Source organism: Anomaloglossus baeobatrachus, chromosome 3, assembly GCF_048569485.1.
Source record: "Anomaloglossus baeobatrachus isolate aAnoBae1 chromosome 3, aAnoBae1.hap1, whole genome shotgun sequence".
Taxonomy (NCBI): domain Eukaryota; kingdom Metazoa; phylum Chordata; class Amphibia; order Anura; family Aromobatidae; genus Anomaloglossus; species Anomaloglossus baeobatrachus.
Window position 1 is genome coordinate 103,864,021 of NC_134355.1, and position 9,768 is coordinate 103,873,788.

Genomic DNA, 9,768 nt, shown 5'->3' on the forward strand with positions numbered 1-9,768 from the left:
GACTGAGGTGTTGAAGTTGGGGTTGTCCTTTGTGCCCCAAACTAACTTCAATCTCTTTTTAGTGATCAAAGACCTCCATCTGTTTTTGCGGAAGCTGGTACTACACAAATTACACTCTAAGAAAGCTACAGGAGAATCTAGTACTTCCATCCGTGAACAGGAGGCTATAGCTGCGCTTGAGGAGCTGGAGGAGGAGTCTGCCCACCACCAACCAGGTAATTTTCCACGCCATACCATGCCAAGATCCACCACGTTTCCGCCTTTGTCATTATGCCCCTCGATTCAGATTTTTTGTGAGTTGGTGTCAAGAGATATTCAGCAACTCCCACGGAGAGGGGGTAAAAATAATCTCACCAGACAACAACAGGTGGCGCTGCGGGAGATTGAATCGCTTGACGGGGTAGTGATTAAACCTGCTGACAAAGGCGGAAACGTGGTGATATGAGAGGGAGGCATGGCGTCAATTGAGGGATCGTGAGGCGTATGAACCTCTCCACCACAACCCAGTACGCAGTTTCACCAATGACCTGGAGATGATATTATTGAGGGCATTTGAGGAGGGGATTATTCCTAAAAAAATCTATGAAGGCCTCTTAGTAAAAACACCTGTGGTTCCAACCTTTTACCTCCTCCCCAAGATTCATAAAAACCCTAAGACACCTCCCGGGCGTCCCATTGTCTCTGGCATGGGAGGGCTTTGTGACGTCACATGTAAATTCATTGAACACTATTTGCATCCCTTGGTGGAGACGTTGCCCTCCCATGTTAAAGACACTGCTGACGTCTTGAGGAGATTGGAGGGTCTTATCTTGGAGGAGAAGGCTATATTGGTAACGATGGATGTTGAGGCCTTGTATTCCAGTATTCGTCACCGAGATGGTCTTGCCGCCGTGCAATTCTATTTAGATTCGAGTAGTCTCGATGGGTCCTTATCCGATCTTATTATGGAGTTGTTGGAGTTTGTGTTGACGCACAACTTCTTTGTGTTTCGGGACCGGTTCTTCCTCCAGCGGCGCGGCACTGCGATGGGGGCGGCCTGCGCGCCGTCTTACGCAAACCTCTTTCTCGGTTTTTGGGAGAGGGAGGTTTTCGGGGACGGCGTGCCGGCGAGCTCCCATGCGCAGTGCTGGCTGCGTTATATTGACGACATTCTGGTCGTCTGGGGGGGAACCGGTTCTGAGCTGGAGGACTTTTTGCGTCGACTCAACTCCAACAGCTATAACATCTATTTGACCCATCAGGTCGGACCAAGGACCATCGAATTTTTGGATGTTCGAATCTCGGTAGAATCTAACGGGGCAGTATCCACTACCATCTTTCGGAAAACTACCTCGGTTAATTCCCTCCTCCATGCCACCTCAGGTCATCCCAGGTCAACTGTGAACGCAATTTCAACTGGCCAGTTTTTGCGATTACGCAGACTGTGCTCTTCGGATGATGTTTTTGAATCCGAATCAGGAGATATGAGGGAGAGGTTCATGAATAGGGGCTATAGTAGGAGATCCATCAAAAAGGGATACCAGCGTGCCAAACACTCCCAGCGGGATCAGCTCCTGTCGGGGAATGTAACGTTGAAGTCAACATCTAGCCCTGTGGCGAGATTTATTTCCACCTATTGTCGTCAGTGGGAGCAAATTAGAGGCGTATTAAACAAACATTGGGCCATTCTTCAAACTGAGCCCTCCCTTCGGGGATATTTGCCGGAACGCCCCTTGATGACAGCAAGGAGGGGTAGGAGTCTCAGAGATGCATTGGTGCATAGCCACTATGTCGTCAAGGGAACCCCCCTCTTTGGATGTGGTCCCCAACGCGTTGGCTGCTACCCGTGTGGTAGCTGTCGTGGCTGCCAGAATATCATTCGGGCCACGACTTTTTGCTCAGCAGATGGAAAGAGGGAGTTTTCCATTCGTGCATATATCTCTTGCAGCACATCTGGCGTAATTTATTACGCCACGTGTGGCTGTAACAAGATATATGTCGGATTGACCTCCCGTGAGCTCCGAATCCGCACAAGGGAGCACGTGCGGGACATTTTGGCGGCCAAAGAAGTCACCAACCCCGAATCCCTAAAAACGATACCCAGACACTTCAGGGAGGTTCACAAGTGTGACCCTACATCCTTGCAGGTCCGGGGTATCGATAGGGTACATCTCGGAATTCGGGGGGGTGACCTCAAAAAACGTTTGGCACAGGTGGAGTGCCGCTGGATTTTTGTTTTGGGCACTCAGGCACCACACGGGCTTAATGAACGGCTCTCTTTTGCCCCGTTTTTATAACTCTTCAATTTTCATTGTTTTAATTGTTTTAATCCTTTTTGAAACATGGTGTCTTTAGTGAATCCTATTGGGAAAAAGGAATTTTTTCTGAATGGATTCTAGTCTATTTAATATTGGTGGGTCTTTATGGTGGTCTTATCCACCATGAAGACGTAACAAAGAATTGAAAGTTATGCGCTGCCTCTTGTATATAATAATATTCATGTTCATGCTGTGTGCCTTTGGTTACCCTAATATGACTCTTTTAACAGTGTGTCTTTTATTTTTTGTTTAGCTTAAAAGGACCTTCTTCTTGTCAGAAAACACCCCTCTCGATTCTCCTCCCCCCCCCTCCCCAGATTCCGTCATCAGTTTTCCTGATTCAGCTTGGTCTGGAAGGAATGGAGGCCTACATGTCTTATTAATGAGCTTGGGAGGCTCCGGAGTTATGGAGGAAATAGACATGGATTGTTTATGATTGTGTCTATGTTGATATTGTTATATGCATACCTATATCTATGTCTATATATTATATACTCCTGCAGACGTCTGCTCTTCTGTCCTTTAAATGTCTTTTTCATTCTATATTCCTTCCTTTTCTTCCATATTTTTAAAACCGCCATAAGCGGACATTTAATGTTGTAAACTACAGCTAAGCATTTATGGTATATGTATACTTTGAAGCTGCATCGCGTTTAACTGGACTGACGGAGCTGGACTTGCCATCTCATGGAGGGGAGGTGCATCTGACGTAGCCCCGATGTGATACCCGCCTCTTGGTTCGCGTCCGCGTCCGTGGCAACGCTCGCTGCAGCGAGGAACCGGAAGTACTGGTGACGTCACCGGAAGTCTTGCTTCCGCCGGTTCTTCGCTGCCGACATTGAGCCGCGGTGCGGTCCGTAGCGGTGAGTCACACCTGGACACGTGGGTATAGAGGCGTGACTATGACAATTAGGTTCCCTTTTTAAACCTCACACCAAGCACTTTTATCTATCGTCCCCCGACGAAGCACTAGACGAAACACGTGTTGGGACGCAGGTCCCCACGTGTACACCAGGACGTATTGGCGATCTGCTTGTTAGGTAAGCCCCTTCTACCTTGCTGGACAGTAGACTTGGTTCCTATTGTGTTGGCATCTTTTGCACTCGCATGAAGTTACCGTTTTGCTGGACAGTAGACCTTGGTTTATTGTGTTAGCATCCTCTTACACTTGCATGAGGGTACCTTTTAGTATTATAAACATTACTGCAGGTCCTATGTGAGATCTGATTTCCATCCTGGGTCACGTGGGGTTCTTCCCCTCCTTTCTTTCACTCACTCATTCCGGTTTTTCTTGAAATCATTGTTATGTATACCCTATGCATTAATAATAAATAAAATGTTTTATACATTTGTACCACGGTGTCTTTTGGGTATTTTCATACTTTGGTAAATATAAAGACTCTTTTGTTTTGAATGCATTATCTTTGAGTTGTTGCCTATAACTTATCTGTGGTTCCTTATGCTATATAACAAAATAGAATGTAATAACAAAAATGTATTCTGCACACAAAAACCACAAAACAAATAGAAATGCAATTATTAAAAGGCAAAAACTAAGCTAATAGAAGCATTTCACAACATATATTTCAACACCCCAGATATTCCACACAGATTTAACTAAATTGGCCAAGTAATGTGCTCCGTCTGTCTCTTTCCAGGTTTGTCTCTTTTCAGGTCTGTCTCTTTCCAGGTCTGTCTCTGTCTGTCTCTTTCCCCCTCTGTCTCTTTTCAGGTGTCTCTTTCCAGGTCTGCCTCTTTGCAGGTCTGCCTCTTTCCTCATCTGTCTCTTTCCCCATCTGTCTCTGTCTGTCTCTTTCCCCATCTGTCTCTGTCTGTCTCTTTCCACATCTGTCTCTTTCCCCATCTGTCTCTTTCCCCATCTGTCTCTTTCCCCGTCTGTCTCCTCCCCGTCTGTCTATTTCCCCGTCTGTCTTTCTCCGTCTGTCTCTTTCCCCGTCTGTCTTTCTCCGTCTGTCTCTTTCCCCATCTGCCTGTCTCTGTCTGTCTCTTTCCTTGTCTGTCTCTATTTCTCTGTCTCTTTCCCCATCTTTCTCTATCAAGGTCTGTGTCTTTCCCCATCTATCTTTGTCTGTCTCTCTGGCTGTCTCCTCCTTCCCTGTCTGCCTGTCTCTGTCCCTGTCTGCATGTCTGTCTATCTCTTTCCCTATCTGTCTCTTTCCCCATTTGTCTCTTTCCAGGTCTGTCTCTTTCCAGGTCTGTCTCTGTCTGTCTCTTTTCCCGTCTGTCTGTTTCTTTCACCGTTTGTCTCTGTCTGTCTCTTTCCCTGTCTGTCTCTATCTCTCTGTCTCTTTCCTGTCTGTGTCTGTCTCTCTCTGTCTTTCTGTCTGTCTCTCTCTATCCGTCTCCCCACCGACATCTTATTACCTCACATATAAGCTTCTTATACTAACAATGTCTTTTGCTCCTATAGCAACCAATCACAGCTACTACTAATAACCTGTAGTTCCAGGCTCCATTTACTTTAATGGAGGCATGTTTTTTGGAGAGTAACTGTAAAGCGCGGGGTTAAATTTTCCTGTCAAAACGTAGTCTACGACGTTGCCTGGGTCACATGAGGTGTCTGTAATTTCGTGATTGTAAATGCTTACACTTTTCGTTTCACTTTTTCCCCATTATGTAGATAGGGGCAAAATTGATTGGTAAATTGGAACGCGCGGGGTTAAAATTTCACCTCACAACATAGCCTATGATGCTCTCGGGGTCCAGATGTGTGAGTGTGCAAAATTTTGTGGCTGTAGCTGCGACAGTGCAGATGCCAATCCCGGACATACACACACACACACACACACACACATACACACATACATACATACACACACACATTCAGCTTTATAGATTGTATATATATATATATATATATATATATATATATATATATACAGATCTGACAAAAAATTAAGAGACCACTGCAAAATTGTCAGTTTTTCAGAATTTTCTCTTTATAGGTATATTTTTGAGTAAAATGTAAATTGTTTCTCACTGTATAAACTACTGACAATGCATTGCTTTCATACCTCAAATAATGCAAAGAAACCAAGATCATAATCATTTAGAAACAACAATACTAATAATGTTTTAACTCAGGAAGAATTCAGAAATCAATATTTTGTGAGTAACCATGTTTGTTAATCACACATTTCATGCATCTTGGCATGCTTTCCACCAGTCTTTCACACTGCTTTTGAATGACCTTATGCCACTCCTGATGCAAAAATGTAAGCAGTTCTTCTTTGCTTGATGGCTTGTGACTATCCATCCTCCTCTTGATTACATTCCAGAGGTTTTCAATGGGGTTCAGGTCTGGAGATTGGGCTGGCCATAATAGGGTTTTGATGTGGTGGACCTTCATCTACACATTGATTGACCTAGCTGTGTGGCATGGTGCATTGTGCTGCTGGGAAAACCAGTCCTCAGAGTTGAGGAACATTGCCTGAGCAGAAGGAAGCAATGTTTTTTCCAGGACAACCTTGTATGCGGCTTGATTCATATGCCCTTTGCAAAGTTTAATCTGCCCAATTCATGCCTTGCTGAAGCATCCACAGATCATTACTGATCCTCCACCAAATTTCACAGTGGGTGCAAGACACTGTTGCTTGTACGCTTCTCCAGGTCTCTGTCTAACCAGGTGTTGGTCAATGCTTAAAATTAGACTCATCAGTGAAGATTACCTTAATCTAGAAATGGAACAGGAATTGGGCAGATTAAACTTTGAGAAGGACGTATGAATCAAGCCCCATACAAGGTTATCCTGGAAAAACGGTTGCTTCCTTCTGCTCTGGCAATGTTCCCCAACTCTGAGGACTGTTTTTTCCAGCAGGACAATGCGCTATGCCACACAGCTAGGTTAATCAATGTATGGATGAAGGATCACCACATCAAAATCCTGTCATGGCCAGCCCAATCTCTAGACCTGAACCCCATTGAACACTTCTGGAATGTAATCAAGAGGAAGATGGATAGTCAAAAGCAGTGTGAAAGACTGGTGGAAATCATGCCAAGATGCATGAAAGCTGTGATTAAAAATCATGGTTATTACACAAAATATTGATTTCTGAACTCTTCCTGAGTTAAAACATTAATATTGTTGTTTCTAAATTAATATGAACTTGTTTTCTTTGCATTATTTGAGGTCTGAAAGCAATGCATTTTTTTTTATTTTGACCATTTCTCATTTTCAGAAAATATATATATGCCGCCACCACACCCGCAGCAACTGGGCTGCTCGGATCCTGACCTGCTGTTTGGCTCAAGGGATCCTCCGAACCCGGGGGTCACGTGGACATGCCGAATGAAAAGGGGACGTAGTTGTACGGCCTTGGCCGTATTCGGTTTGTGACGCCACCCACGGTGTGTGGTGAAGTGGGACACCACCACTGCTGTTGTGGGATACCCGGGTGAGATATAGTGGCAGCCGGATGTTAAGCCCTCCGTGGGTAGGGATGGTTGCCCCGGGGCCCAGTGTCTCTGTGCAGGGTATGACGATGGCAGGGGCTTGTGCGCCCGGATAGACCAGGGGATGTTTGGTTGCTCAAAATTAAATGAATCACACGAGTGTTTTGGTAAACCAAGTTGCTGGTGGGTGGCCGCCGCGGCCGGTTCTACTCTGGTCCCCTACCCGGGCTGGTGGTCGCCCTCTTTTCCTCTGCACTAGTTGTGGTTGTGTGTTTAGACTTCCCGGTATGGAACAAGGGAGTCCGCTCCCAGCTTTCTGTGTGCCTGAGGAGCTGTGCCCGCTGACGCTGACCCGTAGGATCTATGGGCTCTGGCGGTTGCCCTATCCCTCTCTGTGGGTTGTTGTCTGCTTTTGGGACTTTGGTTGGGACAGGACCTGTAATCCTGCCCTCAATCGGTTGGTTAGCTAGGCCGTTGGTTCCGGTCCTGGCTTCAGGGTCCGAGTACCCCCTCTGTGCACAGTTTCCGGTCGGGTCTCCGGTGTTGGTACCGGTGGGCTCCAACCCTGTCCCGATCCTCCTCGGATCTGCCGAGCCATCTTCCCGTCTCTTGCTGATGGAGACCACCGTCTGCCACCTAGCCAAGGTACCAGGGCTCCGACCTTGGCACCGTCCAACTTGAACTTCTCCTCTGCTGGAGCTACACCTAGCTCCAGCCTCACTCCTCTCAACTTGAACTACAACTTAATCTGTTTGTTTTCCCACCCCAGGCTGTCTAGACCCCCAAGGTGGATGTTTCCTAACCACCTGGTCCCGCCCACTGGTCTGCTTGTCTTGTCCCCCAGGGGGGGTTACTAGGGTTTCAGGTCGGCTGTATGTGACCTAGGTGAGGGAATTTGTTATGCGGGTGCCTATTGTGTAACTACCTGGTTTTGCCAGGGAGTCATAAATACAAAATGTATTGTTTGGAAAACATGTTGTCAGTAGTTTATAGAATAAAAGAACAATTTACATTTTAATCAAAAATATACCTAGAAAGAGAAAAATTAGAAAAACTGACAATTTTGCAGTGGTCTCTTGATTTTTGCCAGAGCTGTATATATATATATATATATATATATATATATATACACACACACACAATATTGCATTGTATTTATTTACATACCGTACAATATGTCGAATTAAATAAAGTTCCCCTATTGTACAAACAATAATAATAGCAATTTATCTTCTACAAACATTATTAAATGACACTCTAAAGACCTTTGTCAGACCCCCAGATACTTCTATAAAACTTTCAGTTTACATGTTAACAATTGGAGAAAACAGTAAAGACAAAAAGGGAAACCTTTCCTTTATATGAGGGAGCATTTACAATTTCTCAGGCATTTAATGTATTAAATTAATAGGATCAACATTTTTTCCAATTTTTAGAACGTGTTAATCATTGTTCCTTGCTCACAAAAAATTCCATAGGTATAGCTGCTGTACTCCATGAGGTTACATTGCTGTGTCATTAGCAATTACTATTCCCCTCCTATCTACCCCACTATTTAATGAAAATAGTCTAAGCTAGTAAATGAATTCTTATTATCCATGGTAACAGACTGCAAAAAAAATCTGTGTAGTCTGATCATGCAATCATGTTCCCTTCATTTGACGTCCATCTTTCTGCTAAAATACATTTGGTTGGTTAGCAAGAAGCAAGAGATTGATGGTAGTGTTGTAAGGTGTGAGTGCTGCCATCCAATTTGATTAAGTTTGACTTACTTTTCTTGGATTAAGTGATGCCTTTTTTCTCGTTATAACTGTTACATACAGCATGTATCAGAGTATGTAGCATATCGCAATAGTATCTAGTATATTTAGGGTTAATATTTATATAACACTATATTGGGTTATATAGTATTTTGGGGCTGCTGTGTAAATTGCCAGTCTGGGTGCCTATGACTGAAAGCAACATTGAAAAACATTTCAGACGCAAGTATCATTGAGCCAGCCAAGAGGTTTGAACTAGGTAAATCAACCAGAAAGACTTGAGAAGATGTGTCTTTGCTACTGGTCATCTATTCTAGATAGCAGAAGAACATTGCACAGAATGGCGCTCCAAAGAAAAACACTAAATCTGACACATCTTGAAGGGATTGACCAATGTTCAACTTTATTCCTCCAATAGTTTCAGAAAAATAATTAAATCTTTATACCTTAGCATTAATACTCCAGCATTGGTCTTTGTAGACATTGATACAGTGATAATAACCAGCGGTGTAACGACCGCGATTGCAGAGGTTGCCCCCATGACCGGGCCAGGCTCAGTGAGAGAAGAGCTGCGCTGCTCTTATAATTTCAGTAGCGCAGCTACCGGGGGCAGGGTGTACGGTCACCCTGGACCTCGTGCTCAGAGGGGGCCTACCCGGAGCTACGCTACCATTAACTATATCGGCATGCACAGAACGCCGATATAGCTAACTTCTGCAGTAGTGCCGGGAGACATGATCTCCCTGCACTGCTGCTGAAGACGATGATGAGCACATGCGCAGGACATTAGAGCAGTACTCTGATGTCTTGTGTGTGCGATTACAGCGCTGCAGCAATCAGGACCCTGGAGTAGGTGAGTGTGATTTTTTTTAATGCAGTATGGGGGACACACACACATATATATATATATATATATATATATATATATATATAAATACAGCTCTTTGAGTAAAATGTAAATTGGTCTTTTATTCTATAAACTACTGACAACATGTCTCCGAATTTCCAAGCAAAACATTTTGTATTTATTTTCTGAAAATGAGAAATGGTCAAAATAACAAAAAAATGCATTGCTTTCAGACACCTCAAATAATGCAAAGAAAACAAGTTGATAAGCATTTAGAAACAACAATACTAATGTTTTAACTCAGGAAGGGTTCAGCAATCAATATTTTGTGGAATAAGCATGCTTTCCACCAGTCTTTCACACTGCTTTTGGGTGACCTTATACCACTCCTGGCACAAAAATGTAAGCAGCTCTTCTTTCTTTGATGGCTTGTGACTATCCATCTTCCTCT